The 26,910-nt window shown below is 46.6% G+C and overlaps 1 long non-coding RNA gene across 1 annotated transcript; it reads left to right on the forward strand.

Moving 5' to 3' along the window:
- Window positions 1-1,399: 1,399 nt before the first annotated feature.
- Window positions 1,400-25,311, forward strand: LOC135277949 (uncharacterized). The gene is made up of 3 exons (XR_010345482.1): window positions 1,400-1,526; window positions 2,775-2,904; window positions 25,260-25,311. It is a non-coding gene; the product is annotated as an uncharacterized LOC135277949 (long non-coding RNA).
- The last annotated feature ends 1,599 nt before the right edge of the window (window positions 25,312-26,910 follow it).

The raw sequence follows: 26,910 nt of genomic DNA on the forward strand, positions 1-26,910 counted from the left end.
GGGCAGCCCTCAAGTGCAGTTTGTGACTTTAAGGGTTCTACTTCAGGGTTCTGTCCATCCAGATGCAAATGCAGAGTGGGTGAGCGCTTCCAGCCTCTGCAATCACAGTGCAGCACTTCCTGCTGGGCCTGGAGGAGTGGCAGGGAGCCCCTGGGTCTGCCTGAGGGAGCCTGGTGGAGGGGCTGGAGGAAGCAGCAACATCAAAGGGCGCTGGGCAGAGCTTCTCGGCGCTCCGACGCCCCAGACAGACGCTTGGCTTTCTGCTCCGTGACACGAGGTTGTATGAGTCTGGATCTTTATCAGCCGCAGGTCGGCACCTCCTTCCTGCTGTGTGCTGGCCTCTTTTCCAACATGCCAGATTTCCCCCACACTTTCAAATCCGCCCCGAGCGACTCTGCTGGCTGGAGCTCAAAGCGCGGTCCATCAATTCCCAGCTGCCAAATCCAGGCTCCAGATGCCTGGGGGTGAGGGTGCAGGCTTCCTTTTCCCTCTTTTTGAGAAACCTGGCCTGTGCTTCACCCTCGCCCTCCCCCAAGCCCTGGAAGAGACCTGGGTCAGCCCTGCGCAGTCTCTGAGGTCTGAGTCCTGGAGGCAGGGGTCTCAGGGGCTGCCTTAAGCAGAATGATCTTGCAGGGGACAGAAAAAGAGAGTCCTCCCCAAATCCTGGGAAAGCTCCCTGGCTCAGCAATAGGGGTGTGGAGTAAGCCAGAGGTGGTGATGTAGGTGGACGAGGGACAGTACTCCCATACCGCTTGGACTCTCTGGGATGAAGGAGAAGCTTTTTAGAAATCTCTGATTTTCAATGTATAACACATATTTTTATGTTATGATAAAACAAATTACTAAAAATGAAATAAGAAAGAAGACATACAAAGTACAAGTTCAATAGTTTATTTTCAGATTCGACAGCCATCAAATTCTTCTGATGAATTGCAGTGATGGTTTTTGAACCTTGACTCCCAATTTCTGCCCTTATTGCGCTGTAGGCCAGGAGCAGAGTGGACAGGCGCCATTCCGGGCGCTGCGCTTGGAGTAAGTCTGGGGTGTGTGTGAATATACCTGCATGAGCGTGTGAGTGCACATGTGTGTGAGTGGGTGAGTGAGGGTGTGAGTGTGGAATAGGGGAGAGGAGGGGCACACGCAGGCTGGGACTCGGAGGAGTACATAGGGGGCTTAGACCGTGTCTCACCCTATGCATGGGGTCTAATTAATGGGTGCCTTCAGGAGGGGGTGCACACCCAGGCCAGGTGCGCCAAGAAAGGCATGGAGACAGGGAAGAGCCTTTCCCATGGAGCCGACTGGCCGGCCAGGAGGGCAGGCCTGCACGGTGGTGGCTGGGTCGTAGCTGGATTCAGCATGGATCTGTCCCATCTGCAGGCGGTGGCCAAGCGTGTGCGCACCTTACCCGACCCGGTGCTCCCGGTGTCCCTCGGAGATGTGTTATCATCAGCTCTATTTTGGAGTGGGGACACTGAGTCTCAAAGCCCTAGAGGCTTGCTGAAGTGACAGGGCTGGACACCAAATCCGTGAGTATCCCCAACTGCAGTTCCCACTCACAGCATTACAGCGGCCCCCGTGAGCACCCCCTCCGCTGAGACTAGTATTATTATTGTTGAGTTCTGTTAGGAGAGAAATCAGTGTAGAGAGAACCCCTCCATGGCTGCCTCTGGGAAGCATCGCCCTCCAATGAGAGGTCTGGCCAATTTGGACTGGGGTGGGTGAGGGCTGCTGTAAGCAGAAATATATAATAAAATAAATTATTTCAAGTAGACTATTAAAACTATTCAGTGTTATCCAGGCACCTCCTTTACAAGAATTCGTCGGGGAGGGGATGGGGTACAAAGGTGTTTTTAGTGTTCGAAAGAAATGTGTCATTTTCGATTTAAAAAAGATTAAACAGACATTTTCTGAGTTTTTACTCGAGGCCAAGAGATAGGTCTAGTGGTAGTTAAAGGTTTACCTTCTTATCTATCACGGATAGCGATCTTCATGCAGGCGTCTGAGGATGGCTGAAGCACGTGGCCTGGCGCCCCGTGCATCTGGGCAGGAGAGGCAGCAGCCAGCCCGGGCTCTGCACCGTGGGCTTGTGCCCATCGAGACCTGTGCCCGCTCGGCCAGCACCGTCCTGCCCTGCACCGTCAGGGCTGCGTGCCATCTGGGCTCCGCAGGGCTGGGGTGAAGCGTCGGTGGAGGTCCCTAAGTAGGAGAGCCCCAGGAGCCCCGCCACGCAGCATTCAAGATCTGATGAAAAGAAACAATGAAAACTGCCCTTTAAAACGATATGTAGTGACAACCACCGCCTAAGGCAGATGGAAGAAGGTGGACTGGCTTCTTTGAGCTGCTCTTTACGCTTTCACTGAGGGGTTTCTCCCTCCATGGCTGCGTGGCCCTGCTCTGCGGGGCCCAGAGACTGAGTAAGAGGCCAGAGAGGCTGTGGGGCAGCAGCTCTCCCCCCGAAAAGGGCACATGAGGAATGCACCTAAGCTGGGTTGTGGGGTGTACCTGGTCCTTAAGGTGTGGGTGTGAGTATACTTGGTGGTTTTGAACAGGTGCGGGGCGATGCGGTATTTGTTTTTTAGAAAGAATGCCAGCTTGGCCAGGTGTGGTGGCTCATACCTGTAATCCCAGCACTTCGGGGGGGCTGAGGCAGGTGGATCACTTGAGGCTAGGAGTGTGATAGCAGTCTGGCCAGCATGGTGAAACCCCGTGTGTACTAACAAAAAATAAAAAAGTTAGCTGGGTGTGTGCTGCAGGCTACTGTGACAGTTAAACAGTTTTAGCTATTCCAGAGGCTGAGCAGGAGAATCGCTTGAATCCAGGAGGCGGAGGTTGCAGCGAAAAAATGGAACCCGGAACCAGAAAGGCAGAAGGCCTGGATGCAGAGAGAAGCAATGCACAGGCAAGGTGAGTTGGGCGCATTTGACTTGATTTGCAAATTGCCTTTTGCACACTGAAGAGGGTTATGCATGAGCCTAAGATGGAAGAGACAAAAGGAGACAGAATGAGAGTGTTTTGCCCCTTGGCCCTTGCTGTCCTGTGTGCGTTCCGGGGTCAGGAACGAGCATCTTACTCCTCCCTTCCTGACTTGAAAAGCAATTTGTGCTGAGCACCATTTTTAGCTGCCTGACTTTCCCCGGCTTCTGAAGTCAGCGGACGGGTTCTGTTCAGTAAGTCTGGGAGGGTTCTGCGGGGCCAGGGTGAAAAAGAAAGGGGGTGCCCTTTGGCCACAGCGTGTGTCCTGGACCAGAGGGCAGGCGCCTTCTTGGAATCAAGTGAACATGCTGAGGTCAAGCTGGAGAAACGTGTGTGTAGTGCATGGTCAGAGCACGGGCCAGGAGTGGAGGTGCAGAGTCCAGGAGGGCAGGCCCAGGAGGAGCTGGCCAGGCATGGTGAGGGACTGGATCAGGGAAGCAAATGTCCCCGAGGCCTGGTTCTCTCTGTGTGGGTCTGGGCCCCGCCTGAGTGGACACCTCTGCCCCTCCCCAGGTGGGCTCCTGGTGCCCAGGCCTTGGTTTCACCATCCGGTTCCTGGTTTATTTTCATTCTACCATTCTATCCTTTCTTTTAATTACACTGGTGAGAGATATATACACATCTCAACAGTGTAATAAATGCATAAATCTGTAGTATCTATATACAAATAAAGCAAAAGATCCCTATCACTCCCTTTTATAATCCTGTCCTCACCCCAGAAATACACTGTTTTATCAGTTTGGTGTGACATGCACTATCTTTTTTTTTTTTTGGTGTTACCTGCATACACTTACGTGTCCATATTAAAATGTATAGCTATAAAAGCATGCGTGGAGTGGTGCACTACACATGGGCTGCAAACTGGCTTCTGTACTTGGCATATTTCGTCTGAAAGACCTTTCTGTGTGCGTCTGTTTAGCAGCTGCATTGCACCACGGTGAATTTGGCCATTTTCTCTATTGACACATATTTGGGATTTCCCGATTGGTCACAATACAAATACTGCTGCTACGAACATCCTAACCTGTGTCCCTTTGTGCCCATATTTGAGTACTTTTCTAGCAAAGATATCTAGAAGCGAAATTCTGGGACTCAGTATTTCATCTCTTCTTGTGAAGTAGATGCGTGTAGGGTGTTAGCTGTTGGGTTTGATCGGTGACCAGCTGCTTTGCATAAGATGACATGTCGCTTGCTAGAGATGATGACTCCTTGTGCACAAGTGCAGTCCTTGGCTTCAGCAGCCAGTGACCTCTCTCAGGGGCGCAGCCATGACCCGGAGTGGGAGGGATGCCACGTCCCACAGCCCGAACTCGTCTCAGGGGCGCAGCCATGACCCGGAGTGGGGGGGATGCCGCGTCCCACAGCCCGAACTCGTCTCAGGGGTGCAGCCATGACCCAGAGTGGGGGGATGCCACATCCCACAGCCTGAACTCATGTGGTCTGGAATCCTCCAGAGTGTGCCGTGTTCTCTTAGACCTCCAGCCTGGTGTTTTGGGTGGATAATCCAGACGGAGGATAATTGAAAGCTTTCTGGGAGCATTTCTTCACTACGGGTCAACCATCGTGTGGTGAAATAAATCTTGGTACGCTGTGGGAAGATGGGAGCTCTCCTTGGTGGGTAGGTGAGGTATTGCGCCTTGCGATGCTCGCCACAGGACTCGGTCCCAGGGTGGCCTTTCCAGATTGGTGTCATCCTCATGGTCACTGGCCGGCCCCAATCTCCTGCATCCCTGGCATGGCCCTGGGACAGCTGGAACTTCTCCCAGAGAAAAGATAGACAGTTGTTAGAAATTTCCAAGGTTTTAATCTGCTGAGTCATTCATCGTCTGGAAACTGTGGCTAGTGTCGATTGAGAAGCCATCAAGTTTGATGTTGATCAAGACCTGAGTTTCCAACCTCTGGATGGGAGAAAGTCTTATGCAAAGCAGTGGTCTTGGGCTCGTCTTCTGTGGTTCGATAGCACAAGGCGTTAAGTATCTATCATGTTAAAGAGATGCTATTTCTGGGTCACAGAGAAGGAGGCATGGTGTGGAAGGGCTGGGGGACTTGGTCATGTCCTTACTCTGCCATTCAGTGACTGTGACGGGGTGTTGAAATGTTCCTCCTTTTGTAAAAGAGGGGCCTGAAGCAGGTCTTCCGAGTTCGCCTCCAGCTCCAAGCCTCTGAGTTTGATTAAGTGCCCTCTCTTTTCTGGGAACCTTTTGCAAAGTTACAGTTTGCTTCTCTAATCTGCAGTAAAGGAATACATGTTCTTTCGATGCTGTCGTCAGGCCAGGGGATTTTTCTGTAATTGAGGGGATCTAGTCAGCAGAGACTCGAGAGGTCTGAATCAGTGTCTCAACATTGTCTGGACCTGGCAGGACTCTGGTCCTCATTGCCAACCCGAGTGCCCATTTCCTCACCCTGAAAGCACGGAGGTGGCCTCTGCGGTCGACACTGAGTCCCTCGTGGTTCCCGATCGTTCGCCTTTGTGAAAAGCAGTCTCACTGATGGTCTTTCTCTGCCTGGCGTTATCTTGCCACACTGCATCTTTTCTCAAAGATGGAGCTTCATCCAGCAAATCCAGCCCCAGGAGTTTGAAGCTCGCTCCTCTGCTCGATGTCCCAATGGGTTAGAGGGGCCGCATGACGGGGAGCTCAGAGCCTGGGTGCAGGCGGCAAAACAAAACCAGGCTGGGCCTGTAGCCTTGTCGGACAGAGAAAATAACAACGCGTTTGCTCGTTGCGAGGACTGGTCCCACGCAGACCTCAAAGGTGTGACAGTATCTTTGGGCTTCTGCGTCCCTTTTCCTGTCCCTGTCCCTCTCTAGACATTTTCATTTCTCTCCATCAACCAACATCTCCCTGTTCACATCCTTCCTAGGCCAAGTCTGCTTTCCTGGGAAGCGATCTGATAAGTCCATTTACATTGTTGTAAGTGAATTTATCACTGTGACCCTAAGAAGGTAAGGGTACAAACACTTTTGAACTCCGTTTCCAGGTTAATGACATCATGGTGTTCTGAGCACTTTCTCCCCTTCAGGGCTGGGCGACAGGTGAGGAAGGCTCCTGTTGTGTGTCATTTTGCCTTGGTCTGTTGCCGTAACCCTATAGATGCTGTCACTGACGTGTATTCATGGCGTCACTGTGACACATAAGGGGCATGCCCTCCAATTTTTAACACTAGAGCATTCAGCTGTGTCATATTTCCTGTGACAATATGTTCAATAGATTTGATTTTCAAAGACCTTATCAACTTAAGTGCTAAGCTGTGGCTCCTACCTTTATTTGGAGTGGCTTAAAAATCAGGATGCGTCAGTGAGGAAGGAGACGTATATCCTCCTAGCTTCACAAACACCTGAGCTCTGAGAAGTACTTGTTGACTCCTTTCCTCCGGCTGGAGGAGCCAAGACTGAAGGTGAAATGGTGAAGGCCGCCGTTCTTTTTAGCGAGTGTCGTTGAACATGGAACTGTCAGCACACGTCTTTTTTATTGTGCTGACACCAGCCTGCGTGTCCTTTAGCTACCACAGGTGAGAATGTGTTTGCCTAAGAAAACAGGCAGCTTATGTTCTCCCTTTCCTGGACAGCTGCAAAGTTCTAAGCTGTCACTGTTTTCCTCATTAACAGTCACCCCCTCCCTTAAAATTACAGATATAAAGGCCCCATGTACCCATTCACTCACCCATCCATCGTCCATCCATCTGCCCACCCATTCCGCACAGAAAGTGCTGAATTTTCTGTAGGTACAAAAACTCCTGATACAGGTGAGATAGTCTAATAATACTCTTCTGTGCTGCCTGGTCGTCAGCGTTCTAGATAAGGAGGGTTTTATGCTGTAGTTTATTTTAAAAGACACACCTGGGTCGATAAACATTGTGAGCATTAAAAACAGACTTGGTTGGTATTTTTAGGGAGGTTCGGTTATGAACTCTTTGTTGAGGTCTCATCATGTTGACAATGATCAAGTGTCCATAATAACTTATTGCCAGTGATCAATGCTTAGCCCTACAGCTTGAATACTGGATTCTCAATAAATATTTGATCAATTGATTGAGTGGTAAAGCTGATTTGTGGAGGAGTCTGCACATGAGAGGATAAATGTGAACAGAGTTTTGGATTCAAGGTGAAATGGCTCAGGGGACACCACTGCACCATCGTGATGTTATAACTTTAATAACATGATACTGTTTTGTTACTTTTTTAGGGCTTGGTACAGAGAAGGTCATGTCTTATGAATGCCAGAATACTGTAACTTCGAATGGGCTTTGGGTGCAGTGGGACCTGTTTATTCCCTTAGTGCTCCCTTGGCCCCAGCAGGCAGTGTTTTCTGGGAAGAAAGATGCCGTCTTCCAGAAATGTGATAACATCACAGTCTTCTCCACAGTGTGCTGAGAACAATTCCACACTCTAGGTGGGTGTTATTTCTCCTGCAAATCAGAGTGAGTTCTGCAGCTAATTATTTCCTTCTGTCAAACAGGGCAATACGAATGGCCACCTCTGTCATCATGACACTCTGAGGAGCTCAGCCACTTCCCTGCTCTAATTTCCTGCATTGCTGCACAGATCCGTGAAGCACAGCACGGTATCCTTTGAGAATCACAGTAGAAAGTTCCTTCTCTCCCCAGGAGGAAGAGAATGGAGCTGACACAATGGCTTTGTGTGTAAACAGGGATCTTGTTTATGAAACTGGGACCACTTTTCTCTGCAGGACGTCTACAGGAATATCAAGGAGTGGATGCGACGACATGTTATTGACCTTGGCAGATATTTACAACCTGGGGTTTTAACAATCCCAGAAATTCCCCTGCCATCATTTTTCCCTGTATCGTTTCCCTCTTGCCGTCCCCAGCAGCACTTGAGTCCATTAGGCATGTCCTTCCCTGCACGCACCGGTCCTGGGTGGCCTTGCCTTCTAGCAAAGCGCCCGCTCTGCACTGCCCTCACCTGAGCACCCCGGGGAAGTTCACTGCCGCCTTCCCCTTCCGTCTTCTGCCGTCTGTGAGAAAAGGCCACCCTCTCTTGGTTCTGATGGCAGAACTCTGGGTCAAAGGCAGGGGCTTCCTACGTAAGTAGAGTAAGCCAACAGCCTGGGAAGGTGGGTGAGGAGGGTGAGGGGCGTGCTCTCTCCTCACTCTAAACCCGCGAGGGCTGTGTCTCTGGGCGGCATCCAGAACATCCGGCCCAGAGCCGTGGCCGTGACTGTGACTCGCGCTCTGGGTCTCCTGCCTTTGTGCTTCGGGTGACTTGACCTTGGGTGCCTCCCAGCGTGAGCATCTGAGAACCAGCACGTGACTCGCGCCCACCTTTGCTTGGCTACCATGGCTGCTTCCCACTCTGGGACTTCTCTTCCACGTCCACCCATCCCTCCAGTCCTCTGTGGACCAGATGCTCACGGGGTGTCTGCTCTGAGCCCCGTCCTGCACTGGGCTCCCCAGGAGCAAATGTGGAGGGACAGAGACAGTGAGGAGGGTGAACAGTGGTTAAGGTGCGACGTGATGCGGCCCTGCAGGAACCTGTCAGGAGGTGTTGGCGCCCACAGCCTGATGGGTCACAGCACTGGAGCCACGCTCGCTCATGACGTTCAGAGTCAGGATTCCCAGAGGCAGGCTGTGGTTCCGGCTCAGTCTCGTAGCGGCTCTGGCCGATGCTTCAGATCAGCTCACTGCCCACCTGGCAGGATTTCAGGTGTTTCAGAATGATCCTCTGTGTGTCCTCCTCCAACCAGAGAGTAGATATCTGAAATTTTGCCATTAGACATTCATTTCTTAGACATCTTTCTTTTGGTTCACTTCTTGGTTAAAATAATTTTTTTTTTTTTTTTGGAGACGGAGTATTGCTCTGTTGCCCAGGCTGGAGTGCAGTGGCCTGATCTCGGCTCACCGCAACTTCTGCCTTCCAAGTTCAAGCAGTTTTCCTGCCTCAGCCTCCTGAGTATCTGGAGTTACAGTCATGTGCCACCACACCTAGCTAATTTTTGTATTTTTAGTAGAGGGGTTCCACCATTTGGGTCAGGCTGGTCTCAAACTCCTGACCTCATGATCTGCCCACCTTGGCCTTACAGGGATTACAGGTGTGAGCCACTGTACCCGGCCTAAAATAAATTTTTATTTATTTATTTATTTATTTATTTTTTTTGAGACGGAGTTTCGCTCTTGATACCCAGGCTGGAGCGCAATGGCGCAATCTCGGCTCACCGCAACCTCCGCCTCCTGGGTTTAGGCAATTCTCCTGCCTCAGCCTCCTGAGTAGCTGGGATTACAGGCACGCGCCACCATGCCCAGCTAATTTTTTGTATTAGTAGAGACGGGGTTTCACCATGTCGACCAGGATGGTCTCGATCTCTTGACCTCGTGATCCACCCGCCTCGGCCTCCCAAAGTGCTGGGATTACAGGCTTGAGCCACTGCGCCCGGCCAATAAATTTTTTTTTAGCGTGGAGCCACCTTAATCTTACAGCTCGTTAATCCTGGGATGTAGGTGTCACGTTGCTGTTCAAGGTTTGGAGGAGGGGTGGATGGAGGGAGTGGAGGGAGCAGGCCTGTGCCGATTAGGAGAGGAGGGCTGCGTCTAGCAGAGGCTGACCATCTAGCTGCCTTCGCGGGCCTTAGGCAATGTTGCCTGCTGTGGTGTGGGGACGGGCCCAGGCTCTTCACACGGACTGTCTGCCGCCACATTGCCTGGAGCCCATGGAGACATTCACATGACAAGCTTGCAGTTGCAGGGCGAATAGTTGCCTCTTACTTGGCTAGAGAGGCCCAGTGACTGGGGTGGTGTAGGGAAGGACAGCTTTGTCCTCTGTGCAAGGGACTGTGCAAGGAGATGGTCACTCAGGGGCTGCCACGAGCCTCAGAAATCATCGAATCCATCTCATTTGTTGTTTGGATAATAAATTGGAGATGCCGTAGGGTGAAAGGGGCGTTCCTAAATTCGGGGAGAGATGGTAACGCAAGGTTCCTGACTTCTGGACCGGGGCCCCCAGTGAGCAAGCAGCACTCCTGCCCTGAGGTCCTTTCACCCAGCACCCTGGATTCCCCACATCCCACTCCATGGAGAGCAGGCGGGGTCGCTGTGCTGGGGCTGAAAGGCGCTCTGCACGCCTCTGCGGCACCACAGCCTCTTACGTGCCCCGCTGCAGGAAGAAGCAGGAGGGACTGGGTTTGCGGGAGAAGGATGAAATCCTATTGTGGAGGTGCAGAAATTTGCTGCAATGTAAGTTTAGGTCAAAGACTTAGTTCCACATCGTAGGGTTGGCAGCGTCTGACTCGTGGTTGTGACTCAGTTGAGAGGTAGGGGTGGGCCAGTGAGCAGGTGAACCTGCAGCTCATGGGATGAGTGGGCCGCATGGGTCCTCCTAGACATCCCAGTGCTAGCAGAGCACGGGGCGTCAGCCCAGGGCCAAGTTCACGGAGTAAATGGTTAATGCAAACTGCGGCATGTTCCGCTTGGTGCCCACTGGGCGACGGTAAGCTGAGCTGTACATAGTGGAGGATAATACAGTATGGCCGAATGCAGGACAGCACAGTCTGGTGTTGATTGGCACACTGCTCTATGGCGCGGTGCAGCACGACACGGCGCCCTGTGATGCGGCGCCCGCTCTATGACGCACTGCAGTATGACACGGCGCTGCATGACACACTGCTGTATGCAGAGTGCTGCGTGACTCAGTGCTGTATGCAGAGTGCTGCGTGACTCAGTGCTGTATGCAGAGTGTTGTGTGACTCAGTGCTGTATGCAGAGTGCTGTGTGACTCAGTGCTGTATGCAGAGTGCTGTGTGACTCAGTGCTGTATGCCAGAGTGCTGTATGGCTCAGTGCTGTATGCCAGAGTGCTGTATGGCTCAGTGCTGTATGCCAGAGTGCTGTGTGACTCAGTGCTGTATGCAGAGTGCTGTGTGACTCAGTGCTGTATGCCAGAGTGCTGTGTGACTCAGTGCTGTATGCAGAGTGCTGTGTGACTCAGTGCTGTATGCCAGAGTGCTGTATGGCTCAGTGCTGTATGCCAGAGTGCTGTGTGACTCAGTGCTGTATGCCAGAGTGCTGTAAGGCACAATGCTGTATGCCAGAGTGCTGTAAGGCACAATGCTGTATGCCAGAGTGCTGTAAGGCACAATGCTGTATGCCAGAGTGCTGTATGCCAGAGTGCTGTATGCCAGAGTGCTGTATGGCTCAGTGCTGTATGCCAGAGTGCTGTATGGCTCGGTGCTGTATGCCAGAGTGCTGTATGGCTCAGTGCTGTATGACACAGCGGTGTGGCACAGTGCAGGACAGCGCAGTACTCCACAGCATAGAACAGGAATGTATGGCAGCATTTAGTATGGTGCAGTGCAGGTCAGCACAGTATAGCACAGTCTCGTGTGGCATAGTATGGTATTGTACATGGACCACAGTATAGCGCAGTGTGGTACAGGATAGTGCAGTGTGGTACAGGATAGTGCAGTGTGGTCCAGCATAGTGCAGTGTGGTCCAGGATAGTGCAGTGTGGTCCAGGTTAGTACAGTGTGGTGCAGGATAGTGCAGTGTGGTGCAGGATAGTGCAGTGTGGTGCAGGATAGTGCAGTGTGGTCCAGCATAGTGCAGTGTGGTCCAGCATAGTGCAGTGTGGTCCAGGATAGTGCAGTGTGGTCCAGGATAGTGCAGTGTGGTCCAGGATAGTGCAGTGTGGTCCAGGATAGTGCAGTGTGGTCCAGCATAGTGCAGTGTGGTCCAGGATAGTGCAGTGTGGTCCAGGATAGTGCAGTGTGGTCCAGGATAGTGCAGTGTGGTCCAGCATAGTGCAGTGTGGTCCAGCATAGTGCAGTGTGGTCCAGGATAGTGCAGTGTGGTCCAGGATAGTGCAGTGTGGTCCAGCATAGTGCAGTGTGGTCCAGGATAGTGCAGTGTTGTCCAGGATAGTGCAGTGTGGTACAGGATAGTGCAGTGTGGTCCAGGATAGTACAGTGTGGTCCAGGATAGTGCAGTGTTGTCCAGGATAGTGCAGTGTGGTCCAGGATAGTGCAGTGTGGTCCAGCATAGTGTAGTGTGGTGCAGGATAGTGCAGTGTGGTCCAGGATAGTGCAGTGTGGTCCAGGATAGTTCAGTGTGGTCCAGGATAGTGCAGTGTGGTCCAGGATAGTTCAGTGTGGTCCAGGATGGTGCAGTGTGGTCCAGCATAGTGCAGTGTGGTCCAGGATAGTGCAGTGCGGTCCAGGATAGTGCAGTGTGGTCCAGGATAGTACAGTGTGGTCCAGGATAGTGCAGTGTTGTCCAGGATAGTGCAATGTGGTCCAAGATAGTGCAGTGTGGTCCAGCATAGTGCAGTGTGGCCCAGGATAGTGCAGTGTGGTACAGGATAGTATAGTGCAGTATAGTTAGGTGCAGGGTGGTTGTGCCTTTGAGTAGAGAGGGAGGAAACACCTATTTGATTTCTTTCTTTTTTTAAAATTTAAGATATTTTAGCCTTATTTTTGGCTAAAAAATAACAGATGCTGATGAGGTTGTGGAGAAAGGAAAATGCTATACTCCGCTGGTGGGAATGTAAATTAGTTCAGCCACTGTGGAAAGCAGTGTGGTGATTCCTCAAAGACCTAAAAAGAGAACTACCAGTTGACCTAGCAGTCCCATTACTAGGTATATACCCAAGGGAATATAAATCATTCTAACATAAAGACATATGCATGTGTATGTTCACTGCAGCAGTATTCACAATAGCAGACATGAAATCCACCTAAATGCCCATCAATGATAGATTGGATAAAGAAAACATGGTACCCATACCTCATGGAATACTATGCAGCCATAAAAAAGAATGAGATCATGTCTTTTGCAGGAACACAGATGGAGCTGGAGGCCCTTACCCTTAGCAAAGTAATACAGGAACAAAAAACCAAATACCACATGTTCTCATTTACAGGTGGGAGCTAAATAATCAGAACACATGGACACATGGAGGGGAACAGCGCACACCGGGGCCTACTTGAGGCGGGAGGCTGAGAGGAGGAAAAGGTTCAGAAAAAAATAAAAAACTGTCAGGCACTATGGTTAGTACTCCAGTGACAAAATAATCTGTACAAAACCCCCCGTGACACAAATTAACCCACATAACAGACATGCACATGTACCTCTGAACCTAAAATAAAAGTTAATATGTTAGAGATAAATAAGTGAAAATTTCAAAACAAACACAAAAACTAAAAACAGCTTTATTGAGATGGGATTAATATGCCATGAAAGTCACTTATTCAAAGTGTGCAGTTTGCTGGCTTTCGGCGTATTCACGTAACTGCGTCACCGTCACCACAGTCAATTTTGGAGCATTTTCATCACCCGGAGGGAAACTCCGAAGCTATTAAGCAATCACTGCCCTTTCCGTATTCCTCCCAGACCCTCGCGAGTACTCATCTGTTTCCTGTCTCCGTGGACTTACCTGTCCTGGACGTTTCCTATACATGGAATCCTGTAACATGCGGCCTTTTGTGACTTCTTTGACTTGGCATAATGTTTCCTAGGTTCATCCACGTGATGAAGTCAGTACTTCACTCTTTTTAATTCATGAATATATTGCCTGAATGTAACATGTTTTATTTATCCATTCATCAGTTGAGGGGCATTTAGGCCGTTTCTACTTCTTGGCTGTCATAGCTGTGCTGCTGTGAACATTCGCACATAAGCGTCTCTGTGGACGTGTGTTTTCCTTTCTGGTGGGTATATACATAGGAGTGGAATTGCTGGGTCAGATGGTGATTCTGTGCTGAAGCTTTTGAGGAACTGTAAGACTGTTTTTCAAAGCGGCTGCCGCAGCTTCTATTCCCACCAGCAGCATATGTGGATTCCAATGTTTCTACAGCCATGGCTTTGTTATTACCCGTCTTTTTGATTATAGGCATTGTGGGTCTTTCCTTTATTTTTATAAGGAATATTTTATGTAATGCATGCACATAATAAAAAGATTTAACAGTATAAAGGAGCATAAAAATAACAAGCAAGGCTTTGTTAGATTTTTTAAACTTATGGTCCTCCAGCTCCACTCCCTCCAGGTACCCACTAGTTGCTTGAGATCCTTCTGGAGAGAATATACTAAACCTACACAGGCAAATACAAAGCCCCTCTTAATGAATGTGAGCGGGAGCGTGTTTTCTGCCATCTTGCGTGCTGTTTGTGCACTCATCTATGACAGCTGGAGACTCTCGGCCGTAGCTCACGCGTCACGCTCCTTCACAGCTACGTGGCGTGCCGAGGTTTGGCTGCACCACCGTCCGCTTAGCCAGTGCCCTCGCGGTGGAAGTGAAGGCTGTTTCTGGCCTTCTGTCTGTGTAGACAGTGCTGCTGTGAGCATCATCGAACGTGCGCGTCTTTGTGCCCTCGTGGTTATTTCCCTATCACCTCTTCTTTCTGAGTATGAATGAAGACCCGGGGTCTGAGGGGCCTTGCGGACGCCTTTCCCATTCCTCGTGCCGTGTGATGGCGTGCACTTGGCGGTGGGGGACCCCCAAGTGTGACTGCAGTGTGTACGCCAGTTATCTGTGGCACCACACGGCAAAATCCATCAGGCTACTCGAGCTTCAGCTGGAGAACCTCAACAGCTGCCTCGGCGGGTCAGGGGTGAGAACTGGGGCTCTAGTCTGCCTCTGCAGGCTCTGGGGCAGGGGAAGCGGCCTGGTGCACAGCGCAGCACAGATCTGTGGTATCAGCACCTCTTCATCAATCTGGTGAGACCGAAGCCAAGTCTCAAAACAAACATTTCCTGCGTGAACAACGTGTTTGTTATATTTTCCCCATTGTTTATGATGGCTGTGTCAGCCACACTGATTTACATAAACACTGCCAATCTTGGGATGTTACACTCTCAACAAAAGTAGCCGAGTACAAACAGCATTCCTAAGTTTTAATTCATATTGTCTAAACACAGCAGATGTTGATAAAACGAGCCAACAAGAAGATACAACAAAGAGACCATTTCGAGGGGGGCTTTCGATTCAAATGCATTCCAGATTGACACAATGATACAATATTAATGGAATGGATCATTTAAATGTCATATTTGGCTCCTATAGAGCCATAAAACAAGCTCGCCTTAAGCGTTTGCAGCTCCCAGACTGTAAATGCACAGGACGGCTGTGCCTGCATCTGCCGCGCCCGGCTCCTGCGGTCTCGCTCCTCCATGGCTGATTTCGTTGTTTATTTTTGCACGTGTGCTGCTGCTGGTCAGCTGCAGCCTCAGTCCTGGACACACTGAGAGTTGAAACTCTCCCAGAGGATGCCCCTGCTCTTCCATGGACCATGTCAACCCACGGGGTAGTATTTCCAGGGCCCAGCATGGGACTGGTCTTCCTTAATTTAGAACCTCGTCATCTTCTCTCCTTAAATGTCATCTGGGCAATCAGGTGTTCCTCATCCAAGGAGGTGTGACTGCAGATAAGGAGACACCAGCAGATGAAGAGTTCGACGATTCGTCACGCCTTCTATTGGCTACCAGGGAATAACACCCAAAGGGCACTGGCAACCTCCTGGCACGGAGTCACCGAACATCAGACTAGAGTGAGCAGTAGGGCCAGAATCTTCCATAGTAAAGGGTGACATGTTGACTTTGAATATGGACACTGAGCCTTTGCTTATTATGAGTCAGGGAAAGAGATAAAATGTAATATTCTATCTTTGCCTTTAAATGAGAGCTTGGATTCTAAGAGAGTCTTTGGAATCAGCTGCAGCTGTCGTGGGACCCAGAGTGGCTCTGGCTGGTGACCCTGGCGGTGGGAGAACTTCCCGGTGCAGTCTGGGTCCTTCCTGGGCTGCCTCTGCATCCCTGGGCTTCTCTGGCCCGGAGAGCTGACCTTTCTCAGGCTCCACTGGAGTGCAGTCTGCGGCAGGCAGCCTTCAGTGGGCTTGGCCAGGCCTGGAGAGTGCCCTGCTCCCTGGAGCCGCTGCATCTGTGTGTGCACAGCCTACTGCTGGGCATGGGGCTGCCGCTCTGTATCATACACCTAGAGTAATGCTCATTGCCTTCAGCTGCTTTAAAAAATTAAACTCTGGGCTGGGCGCAGTGGCTTATGCCTGTAATCCCAGCACTTTGGGAGGTTGAGGCAGGTGGATCACTTGAGGTCAGGAGTTCGAGACCTGCCTGTCCAACATGGTGAAGTATCGTCTCTACTAAAAAAAAAAATAATTAGCTGAGTGTGGTGGCTTGTGCTTGTAATTCCAGCTACCTGGGAGGCCAAGGCAGGAGAATCACTTGAACCCAGGAGATAGAGGCTGCAGTGAACTGGGATGGTGCCAGTGCACTCTAGCCTGGGCAACAGAGCAAGACTCTGTCTCAAAAAAAAAATATATAAAATAAAAATAATTAAACCCTATAAAGTTATTAAAATAGAACTTATGTAATAAGCATCCTTCTTATTAAAATGATTGCCATTATTGATTTTGTTCCTAGATCATGCACATTCTTGCTCACCGAAGTCCATTCACCCCACTGCTGTCCCATGCGGAGCTGTGTGGAGGATGTGGGGGAGTCCTTCCAGTTGGCAGGGGAGTGGGGCTCAGTGGAGGGACAGAGGTGCTCACCTTCACAGGGAGCCTTTGACACAAGGAGAAGGAAAAAAAACCTGACCAATTGCTTCTTTGACTAAAGGCTCATTAAGGAGGAGACATGAAACAGGATGATATGTCTTCATCACGGCACAATGTTAATTCCATAGAATTTGGTTTATAATCCAATGGCAACACGCAGGTCCATTTTGTAGGCGGAGAAATTAAGACCAGAGAGGCTAAGTGTGTTTTGCGACATGGATTCTGGAGGCAGCTCTAAACGTGGGCTGTGTTAGGCCCTTGTCTCTACTGCCCTCTTTACTCAAACTTTCTGTGATCTTTAAACCAAGGAACTCATTATGCTGCTGAGAGGAAAAACTATGGTGTTTAACGCCCAAGTAAGTACAGGAATTTGTTCAGCGTCTTTGCGAAATGTTCACGAAAGATGAACACTTTCCAGCTGCAGGAGATTGTAGACAGGAAGCAGTAAAAATGCCAATTTTTTTTTTTTAATTCCTATTCGGTTTTGGACACCAAAGAGTTGTTATTAAGTTTTTAAAAAATTGACTTTTAATTTTGAAGTAATGATAAGTTCGTATACAGTTGTGAAAACAAATACAGAGTGAGCAATACTGATCAATACGGAGAGATTGCCTGTACTTTTATGCAGTCTCTCCCCATGACAGCCTCTTGTAAATCTGTAGAACGATACCATGCCTAGGGCACGGAATCAACGCAGTCAAGGCACAGAACCTTTCCACCCGCTGAGGACACCTCCCTTTGTCCTTTCATAGCCACACCCTCCTCCTCCTCCTGTGCACCCACCCGAAACGTGGCAACCGTCAATCTGTTCTCCATTTCTATGACTTCGTATTCATTATACAAATTTCTGCCACTTGCCAACAGTTCCATGATTTCACCATTTCACAAAAGTTATATAAAAATGAATCCTATGGCGTATGACATTTTTTCACTGAGAATAATCTTCTGATGATCCATATATGTTATGTATACCAATAGTTCATTTCTTTCTATTGTTATGCATGTATCACGTTCATTTAAGCTTCCACTCAGTGAAGGACACCTGGATTATTCTCCGGGTTTGGTTATTACAAATAAAATTGAACATTCTTGTACAGATTTTTGTGTAAACATAAATCTTCATTTCTCTACATGCTTGAGAGAGCAACCGCTAAGTCACACTGCCATTGCATGTTTAGCTTTTCATTTTCAGATTGTTTTCCAGAGTTCCAGAGTGACCATACCATTTTGCATTCTCACTAGCAGTGTACGAGTGGTGCAATTTCTCAGCATCCGTGCTGGCATTTGGTGTTATCACTAGTTTTGGATTTTAGCCGTCGTGATAGGAATGCGGTGGCATCTCATGCTACGCGTCTTATTTAATTTGCATTTCTATGGCCAACGACGTTGAGCATCTTTTCATGTGCTCATTTACGTCTGTGTATCTTCTATAATGAAATGTCTCTCCATCTCTTTTGTCTGTTTTCTAAAGGATTTTTTTTTCTTTTTTACTGTTGAGTTTTGACAGTTTTTTTTTTTTTTACATATTCTAGGTGGGTCCTTAGTCAGATATGTGTCTTACAAATATTTTCTCCTAATCTGTATCTTGTCTTAATATAGGATCTTTCCAGAGAAAAACATTTTGAATTTTGATACAGTCCAGTGTATGAATTATCAATTGAGCTTTTGATACCTGTTTAAACACTCTTTGCCAAAAGCGAAATCACATATATATATTTTCTCCTGTGCACTTCCTAAAAGTTTCATGGTTGTACTGGTTAAGTTTAAGTCCATGACACATTTTGGGTTGATTTTTGTATAGCGCTTGAGACTCAGGTCGAGGCTGATTTTATTCTGCCTTTGAACGCCCAACTGCTGCAGCACCGTTTGCTCGTAAGGTATCTTCACACCATTAAACTGCTTTCACAACTTTGTTAAAAATCAGTGGGACGTATTTGCGTGGGCTGACTTCTGGTTCTTCGGTTGGTCCCGTGACATACATGTTCATCCCTCTGCCAATACTACACAGTCTTGATTAATGTAGTTATATAAGTCTTGAAATTGGGCACGGATTCATCCCACATAATTCTTCTTTCTCAAAATTATAGCTATTTTCATTCCTTTGCCTCTTCATACACCTTTGGAACAGTCTTGTTTATGTCTACAAAAACTCTTGCTGAGATTATGGTAGAAATCGTTGACCCTGTTTATCGGTTTTGGAGAGAACTGGCATCCTTCCTATTTGAGTCTTCCAGTCCATCAACACCATATGTTTCTCTGCTTATTTAAATTATCTCCTTTTTCGTCAACATTGTGTAACTTCTGGCTTACAAGTCCTGTGTATGCTTTGTTACATTTGCACTGTATCTGTCTCTCTTTTCTTTGTGATCAATTTTAATGGCATTGCATTTTTACTTTCCATTGAAAGGCCATATGTCCATGTGTTTATTGCTGGTATGCAGAAGTACAATTGGTTTCTTTATGTTTATTTTATATTCATGACCTTGCTGAGCTCGCTTACTAGCTCTCTGAGTTTTTTCTCTTCAGATTCTTTGTGGTTTTATATGTAGACCACGTGTCATCTGCAAACGGAGACTGATTTGTGAGTTTCTTTTCTGATCCACGGCCCTTTGATTCCTTTTCTTGCCTTTTTGCACTGACTCGACAGAGCTTCAGCACTGTGTGGAACGAGAATGTTAGAGTAGACATCTTTACTTTGTTCTCAACCTCAGGGAGCAAACATTCGGTCATTCATTTATACTATTAAGTGTACTGTTAGCCTCAGGGTGTTTGTAGACATTCTTTATCAAGTAGAGGATGTTTCTTTCTATTCTTAATTTTTTGAGAGTTTGTAAAGATCATGCATGAGTATTGAGTCTTGTTAACTGCTTTTTCTGCATCGTTCGATACAACTGTGATTTTCTCAGGGGCATAGCTCAGGGGTGGAGCATTTGACTGTACAGTCATGTGATTTTTCTTTCTTCTTTTTTTTTTTTTAGTTCTTTTTTTTATTTTTATTTTTTATTGCATTTTAGGTTTTGGGGTACATGTGAAAAACATGCAAGGTTGTTGCATAGGTGCATACGTGGCAGTGTGATTTGCTGCCTTCTTCCCCTTCACCCATATCTGGCATTTCTCCCCATGCTATCCCTCCCCAACTCCCCACCCCCCCGCTGTCCACCCCACTCCCCCACAACAGACCCCCGTGTATAGTGCTCCCCTCCCTGTGTCCATGTGTTCTCCTTGTTCAACACCTGCCTATGAGTGAGAACATGTGGTGTTTGATTTTGTGTTCTTGTGTCAGTTTGCTGAGAATGATGGTTTCCAGGTTCATCCATGTCCCTACAAAGGACGCGAACTCCTCATTTTTAATGGCTGCATAATATTCCATGGTATATATGTGCCACATTTTTCCTGTCCAGTCTATCATCGATGGGCATTTGGGTTGGTTCCAGGTCTTTGCTATTGTAAACTGTGCTGCTATGAACATTCGTGTGCATGTGTCCTTATAGTAGAACGATTTATAATCCTTTGGATATATGCCCAGTAATGGGATTGCTGGGTCAAATGGAATTTCTATTTCTAGGTCCTTGAGGAATCGCCACACTGTTTTCCACAATGGTTGAACTAATTTACACTCCCACCAACAGTGTAAAAGTGTTCCTATTTCTCCACATCCTCTCCAGCATCTGTTGTCTCCAGATTTTTTAATGATCGCCATTCTAACTGGTGTGAGATGGTATCTCAATGTAGTTTTGATTTGCATTTCTCTAATGGCCAGTGATGATGAGCATTTTTTCATATGCTTGTTGGCCTCATGTATGTCTTCTTTTGTGAAGTATCTGTTCATATCCTTCGCCCACTTTTGAATGGGCTTGTTTGTTTTTTTCTTGTAAATCTTTTTTAGCTCGTTGTATAATGGATTGCAATGATTCCTTTTCAAGTGCTGAGTCAGCATTGCATCTTTTAAATAAAATCCAGTTGGTACTGAGTGTCATTCTTTTTACATATTGTAGGATTCTATTTGCTAATATTTGCTAAAGATTTTTATACTATATTCACGAGGGACACCAAGCTTTATTGCTTTTGTTGTGCTGTGTTTGTCTAGTTCCGAACTGGGACGTGTTCATTCCTCTTCTATTTTCTGAAATGATTCTACAGAGTTGGCCTCAATTCTTCTTTAAACGTTTGGTAGAACCAGTGATACCACCTGGACCTGGAGATTTCCTTTCTGGGTGTTTGTTAGCTATGAATTCAATTGTCTTAATAGTTTTAGGGCTAATACGATGATCTTTGAAATAATTAGTATGGTAGTAGTTTGAGTTTTCTAAGGAATTACTTCATATCATCTAATTTGTCATATTTATGTGTATAGAATTGTTCATTATATTTCCTTGTTATCCTTTTTTTTTGAACAGGTTAAATTAATTTTTATTTGCTTTCTCTGACTTTACAATAATCTCCCTTACAAATGTCTTTTACAAACAGAGCATATATCCTGGGTGTGTAATACAATGTTATAAGTTAATTATTTTTTCCATACAAGTTGCAAAGTTATCAATGTATCATATGAGAGTTCCCATAGGGGACCAAATTTAAAACAAAACTATCATTTTAAATTTACCAAGTAGAGATTTTTTCAGTAATCATTCATCTCTGCATTCACATCTACGTATTTTCTTGTGATAAGCAAACTGACTCCACTGATTTAAGTGATCCCACCATTTAACAAGAAAAGCCTCTACGATAATTTGAAACCATGGTGTTCTCTTAATTTTATAAGTAGCTGCTGTTTTCAGAAGTTCTTCTAGTTCTTCCTTTGAGATATGACAATAGTTTTTAATCTCATTAGGATCTAGACTCAAAGTGACATTCTTCCTCACAAATAAATTGTAATCAATTTCATGTTCACCGCAGATACCATCAGACTGAGCCTCGTAGTGAAATCGTGTTAAATAATTTCTCCTGGAGGAACTGCTTCCATGGGGATTCCTGATCAGCTTTCAGATGCTTCCGTGCGCTTGCCTTACTTCAAGGGCATCACTCTCCTCAGGCTTGCCTGAATTACCTACTGGATGACTAGAACAAGCACTGGTGAGGCCACCTGGAAAGGCGATCTTAGCATCTGAGCTTCCCTCTAGAGGGAGCTTATTTTTGGTGTCGCGTAAGAAGACACTGAAAGCCCAATGCAATGATTCTTTTTCAGTGTTCTCATTCAGGTGACAATTCTTCTTGGTCTCAGCACGAGTTTTGTTGTAATTTTCATCGATAAGGTTACACATGTCTGCCAAGAGCTGAAACTGCTGCTCATAGAGATGGCTGATGTTTATTTCAAGCATTGTTACAAAATGTCAGGTGTGTCCTAGAACACTGAGCAGCCTCCAGCTTGTACACCAGCCAGCCAGCCAGGGGTGTGCCCTTTTGGGTTCTGTCCTCTGCATGCACCGACCTCTTATCCTTTTGATGTCTGCAGGGAAAAGGATATCCCCAGTTTCCTTCCTGATATCGAGGTTTTGGGTTTTCTCCCTTAATCCTTTGTCAGTTTTGCTAGAGGTCTGCTAAGTTTATTGATCTTTTCAAAGTGCCAACTTTTAAAAAACGGATACTCTTTCTTAGTTTTCTCTTTTCAGCATCACTGGTTTCTGCTCTTGTTATTTCCTTCTTTCTGTTTACTTTAGTTAATTTTGTTCTTCTTTTTCTAGTTTCTTGGGGTGGGAAATTAAATTATTAATTTGAAACTCTACACTTAGTGGTATAAATTTGCCTTCCAGCACAACTTTAGCTGTTTCCCACAATTTTAATATGCCGTATTTTCATTTTCATTGACTTCAATGTATTTCTTAAATTTCTCTTGAGATTTCCTCTTTGATTCATAGACTTTCAGAGGTGTTTCAGAGAGTTTTTAGTTTCTACATGTCTGGATATTTTCTGATTTTTGATTTCTGGTTTGTTTCTATGTGGTCAGAGAATGACTTCAATTCATTTAAAGTTGTTGAGATTTTAAAAAATGGCACAGAATGTGGTTTATCTTGGTGTATTTTCCTGGATCTCTGAAAAAACAAGTCCATTCTGCTTATTAGGGGAAGTATTCCCTAAGTGTTGATTGGAACCTGTGGTGGTGTTGCTTTATTCTGTATCCTTGCTGGTCGTCTGCCTGCTTATCCTAGCAATTGTTGAAGGACAGATGCTGAAGTCTTCAACTACAGTTATGAATTAGTCCATTTCTTTCAGTTCTGTTGGTTTTTGCTTCACATATTTTGTGGCTTTGTTGTTTGGTGCACACACATTTAGGATTACTATGTCGTCTGACGGATTGATTTTTTTATTATCATATAATGTCCCTCTCAGTCTCTGGTATTTTTTTTAACTCTTTACCCTACTTTGTCAGATATTAATGCAGTCATTCCTCCATTATTTTGATTAATATCTATGTAATATATTTTCTTCCATCCTTTTAACTTCCACCTGACTATATCATTATGTTTGAAACAAGTTCCTTGTAAACAACATATAGTTAGGTTATGGTTAGACTATTTGTGGTTAGTGTATGTATTGATATAGTAGGAGTTAAGTATGTTTTATTTTTTGGTTTCTGTTTGTTCTCTGTTTTTCCTTCAGAGGAAAGGAAATTAGAAAGAACACAGAAGACTTACGAGGGGAAGGAAAGTCTATTGTTTTATCCATATTCTCGCTCACTGTGTATTTTCTTCCTCCCGAATGTACCAAGATTTCTTCTTTTATTCTTTCCTTTCCATTTAGAGAACTTGCAACCATTCTTTTAGGGTAGGTCTGTTGATGACAAATCCTCTTGGTTTTCCTTAATTTGAGGATCTTTTGAATTTTCTTCTATTTCTCAAGGATATTTTCACTGGATGTGGGTTTTTAGTCTAACAATCTTCTTCTTTCAGCACTTGAATCATTGTGCCATTCCTCTGGCCTTCGTGGCTACTGATGAGAAATCTGTCACTTGAATTGTTTTCTGCTTATAAATGAGGCATTGTTTTTCTTTGGATTTTTTCAGAAATTTTGCTTTGCTTTGTCTTTGGTTTTGAAAGTTTAATGGTGATGTGTTTAATTATGGTTTGATTCCTCTGGGTTTCTCCTATTTGGGATTCACTTTGCTTCTTTAATCCGAAGGCTTCTCTTTTGTTAAATGTACAAAGTTTTGAGCCATCATTCCTTGGGCACTTTTCAGGCACGTCCGCTTTCTCCTCTCCTTCTGAGACTCTGTTGACACAAACGTTAGACATTTTGTTACAGTCCCACAGGTCTCTGAGAATCTGTTTTCTGTTTTTTCAGTCTGCTTTCTACGTTATTCAGATTCGGTCATTCAGATTGGGTACATTCTACTGTTTTGTCCTCCTCTTCACTGATTCTTTCCTCTGTCCCTTCCATTCTGCTGTTGAGACCATCCATTGAGTTTTTATTTTGGTTATATTTTTCAGTTCTAAAATTTTTATTTAGTTTTTTCTTCTATTTCTTATGAGGACTTTCTATTTCTTTGCTAAGACTATGCTGCTCATTGGTTTCAAGCATGTTTGTATCTGCTCATTGAAGTATTTTTATGTTGGCTGCTTTCAAATTTTTGTCAGATAATTCTAACATCTGTGCCATCTCAGTGTAGGCATGCAATACTTTTCTTTTATCATTCAATTTAAGATCTTCCTTTTCCTTGGTATAATGTGTGATTTTAGATAGAAACCCAAACACTTAAGTATTAGGTCATGAGACTCAAGATCTTATTTAAACCCTTGATTTTAGTGAGCTTCCTCTGACACTACTGGGGATGGGGGGAGAGGCTGCTGCCTCATTACCTGGAGGTTGGCAAGAAGCCCAGATTTTCCACTCGGTCTCCATTGACAGTGGGGGTGTCTCCTCACTGCTCTGGGTGGGGGTGTTGAGAGTTCCGTCAGTATGACCTGGTTGTGAAGAAGAAGACCATTCCCCATGAGGCCTTGCCTGACACCACGGCAGGGACGGTCTCATTATAGTGAGCTACGGTGACATTCTGGACTTGCCTCTAGGGCTCTCTGATGCCACCACAGCTGGCAGAGGGAGGGGCATTTCATTAGTGCTGAGTGGGAGTGCAAGTCCAGCCTCCCCGTGTGGTGTCCACTGACACCACCCTAGCGGGGTAGGGGGCAGAGTGTGTGGGGCACCTCCTTTTAGCCCAGAGAGAGTGGGAATCCAGGCTCCCAACCTGGCCTTTGTTGACATGGTGTGAGGGTGCTATAGCGTTTGCCTGGGGCAGGGTGGAGGGTGTCTTGTGGTGAAAGTTTTCCATCTTGATAGGCTGCCTCTTTCCTGGTCCCTCGCCTGGGGAGGATCAGCTTTTTATGCCTCTTCCTGTTGGCACTTCCCGGTTGCCAACTTCTTCAGCTTCAAGTCTTGGATATACGAGACAAAAAGAAAACACCAGAAACCCGTATCATGTAGGTCCTCAGGTCTCTAGGCAGCCTGGCTTCTTCTCTACACCTTTCAGTGCTGTCTACATAATGTCCAGCATTCTGAGTTGCACTTGTGGGAGGAGTCAGAAAGAGCACACCTACTTCGTCTTCCCAGAAGTCCTGTCTTAGCTTTCACGTGTCTGCCAAGTAGCATAAACAGCAAGTGGCGAGCAGAAGGTCTGAGACTTTGTATGCACATTCATAATCATGATCCATTAATGTCCATTTGAAGAGAGGACTTTGAATTTCTCTCCTGTTGCTTACAGTGCTGTGGGTGTTAATATTTTCTTGAAACAGGAATCATTTAATTTCCTCTAGCTTATTTTATGTTGGTTTATTCTAGGACCCTTGCATTGAATCACCCAAGAGCAGCCAAGCAGACTAGTGTAAGCTTGCTTAGCAGCAACCACTGGACAGTGAACCGAAGTGCTCCTGCAAACACTGGCTGAGCTTCCGGTGCGGGGGAAGCTCAGATCGTCCCGGCTCTCAGGAGGGGCAGGGTGTGAGTGCCGAACACGGAGACTTCATGGCTCACATCATTAAGCAGTGATGAATTTAAGTGACTGTTCCTGGACAAGACACATTGGTAGCTTTCCTGTGGCACTTCATAATGAGCAGTTAATTTTAGCCTGCTCCAAGGGGGAAGGCGTCCCTGCTGGCTGACGAGCTCGGTTTTCAGGGAATCACTATAGTGACAAATACTGTTACAAAATATACAGAAAAAAGCGGTTAATAAGTGCCCGCCGATGACGAAGTGCTGCCAGGTTTCCTGTGAAACGGAGAAGTGGTGAAGACCCGGCCATCTATTGGCAGCTCTTGTAATGAGTGATGAATGTGCCTTTGAACCCAACTTTTCCATTTGGCTGTTGTTTCTAACCGAGGATAGACATGGAAACTATTTATCTTTGGATCCAAACCCCAGACACATTTAGGAGTTCAGAATTCATAAAAGGGAAGACTAAGAATGGACTAAAGTGACTTTGGAAATGGGGATTATTTTAGAAGTTATTGATGCACCTGACACAGAGCGAAATACTCTGCTTCAAATTACAGCCGCTCCAACACACCAGCCGATCCCCATCACCATCACCACTGCACATCAGCAACCAAAATCTTATGCCTGCTGCACGAGTATCCCAAATGCCTCAGTCCAAGCTAGCCCTGCTCATGTGTGACACGGAATTTGGTTTTCTGAATGCAACTTACTCTGGTATTCCAGGGCCAGGCCCAGAGTAGGTGCTCAACAAATGAATGCATGGGCTACGGAGGACATACAGACTCTGTGGCCCCAAAGCAAAAGGAAGGTTGGAGTCAATTTCACTTTGGCCCAGATGAGTGAAGATGCTTATTCAAGTTCAGGGTCCTGGGTCTACTTTTCTCGTAAGACTTGAGCTTGAGAAACAACTATGAATTAGTATGGACTCGATGGCTTGGTCTTCAAGGAACACGATACTGTTAACAACAGGAGTCCCTGCCTCCCCAGCACACACACACGTTTCCCTCCCAACTTCTAGGTGTGTGTCATTGTTTGCGGTGGCCATTACGGTGCTTTATGTAATACTTAAGCATTTCCTGTGTCACAGTGTCTTACGGTTTAGGTTGAGTTGAGACAAGTGGCCCCGCTTGTCCGTGTCAGTTACAACTGGGTCCTGTTGGATTCAAGAGAGTCACTCAACCTCAGTGGTTTTACCAGACTTGTTGTGAACAGCGTCATAGAGTACACCTGGCTGCAAAAGAACCTGGAAGAGTTTTCTTTTTTTTTTTTTGAGACAGCGTTTCACTCTTGTTGCCCAGGCTGGAGTGCAATGGTGCGATCTTGGCTCACCGCAACTGGATTCAAGCGATTCACCTGCCTCAGCCTCCCAAGTAGCTGGGATTACAGGCATGCACCACCATGCTGGGCTAGTTTTGTATTTTTATTGGAGACAGGGTCTCTTCATTTTGGTCAGACTGGTCTCAAACTCCCAAACTCAGGTGATCCACCCACCTCGGCC

This window comes from Aotus nancymaae, unplaced genomic scaffold (assembly GCF_030222135.1).
Source record: "Aotus nancymaae isolate 86718 unplaced genomic scaffold, 86718_ANA_hifiasm-v0.15.2.pri h1tg000036l, whole genome shotgun sequence".
Classification (NCBI taxonomy): Eukaryota; Metazoa; Chordata; class Mammalia; order Primates; family Aotidae; genus Aotus; species Aotus nancymaae.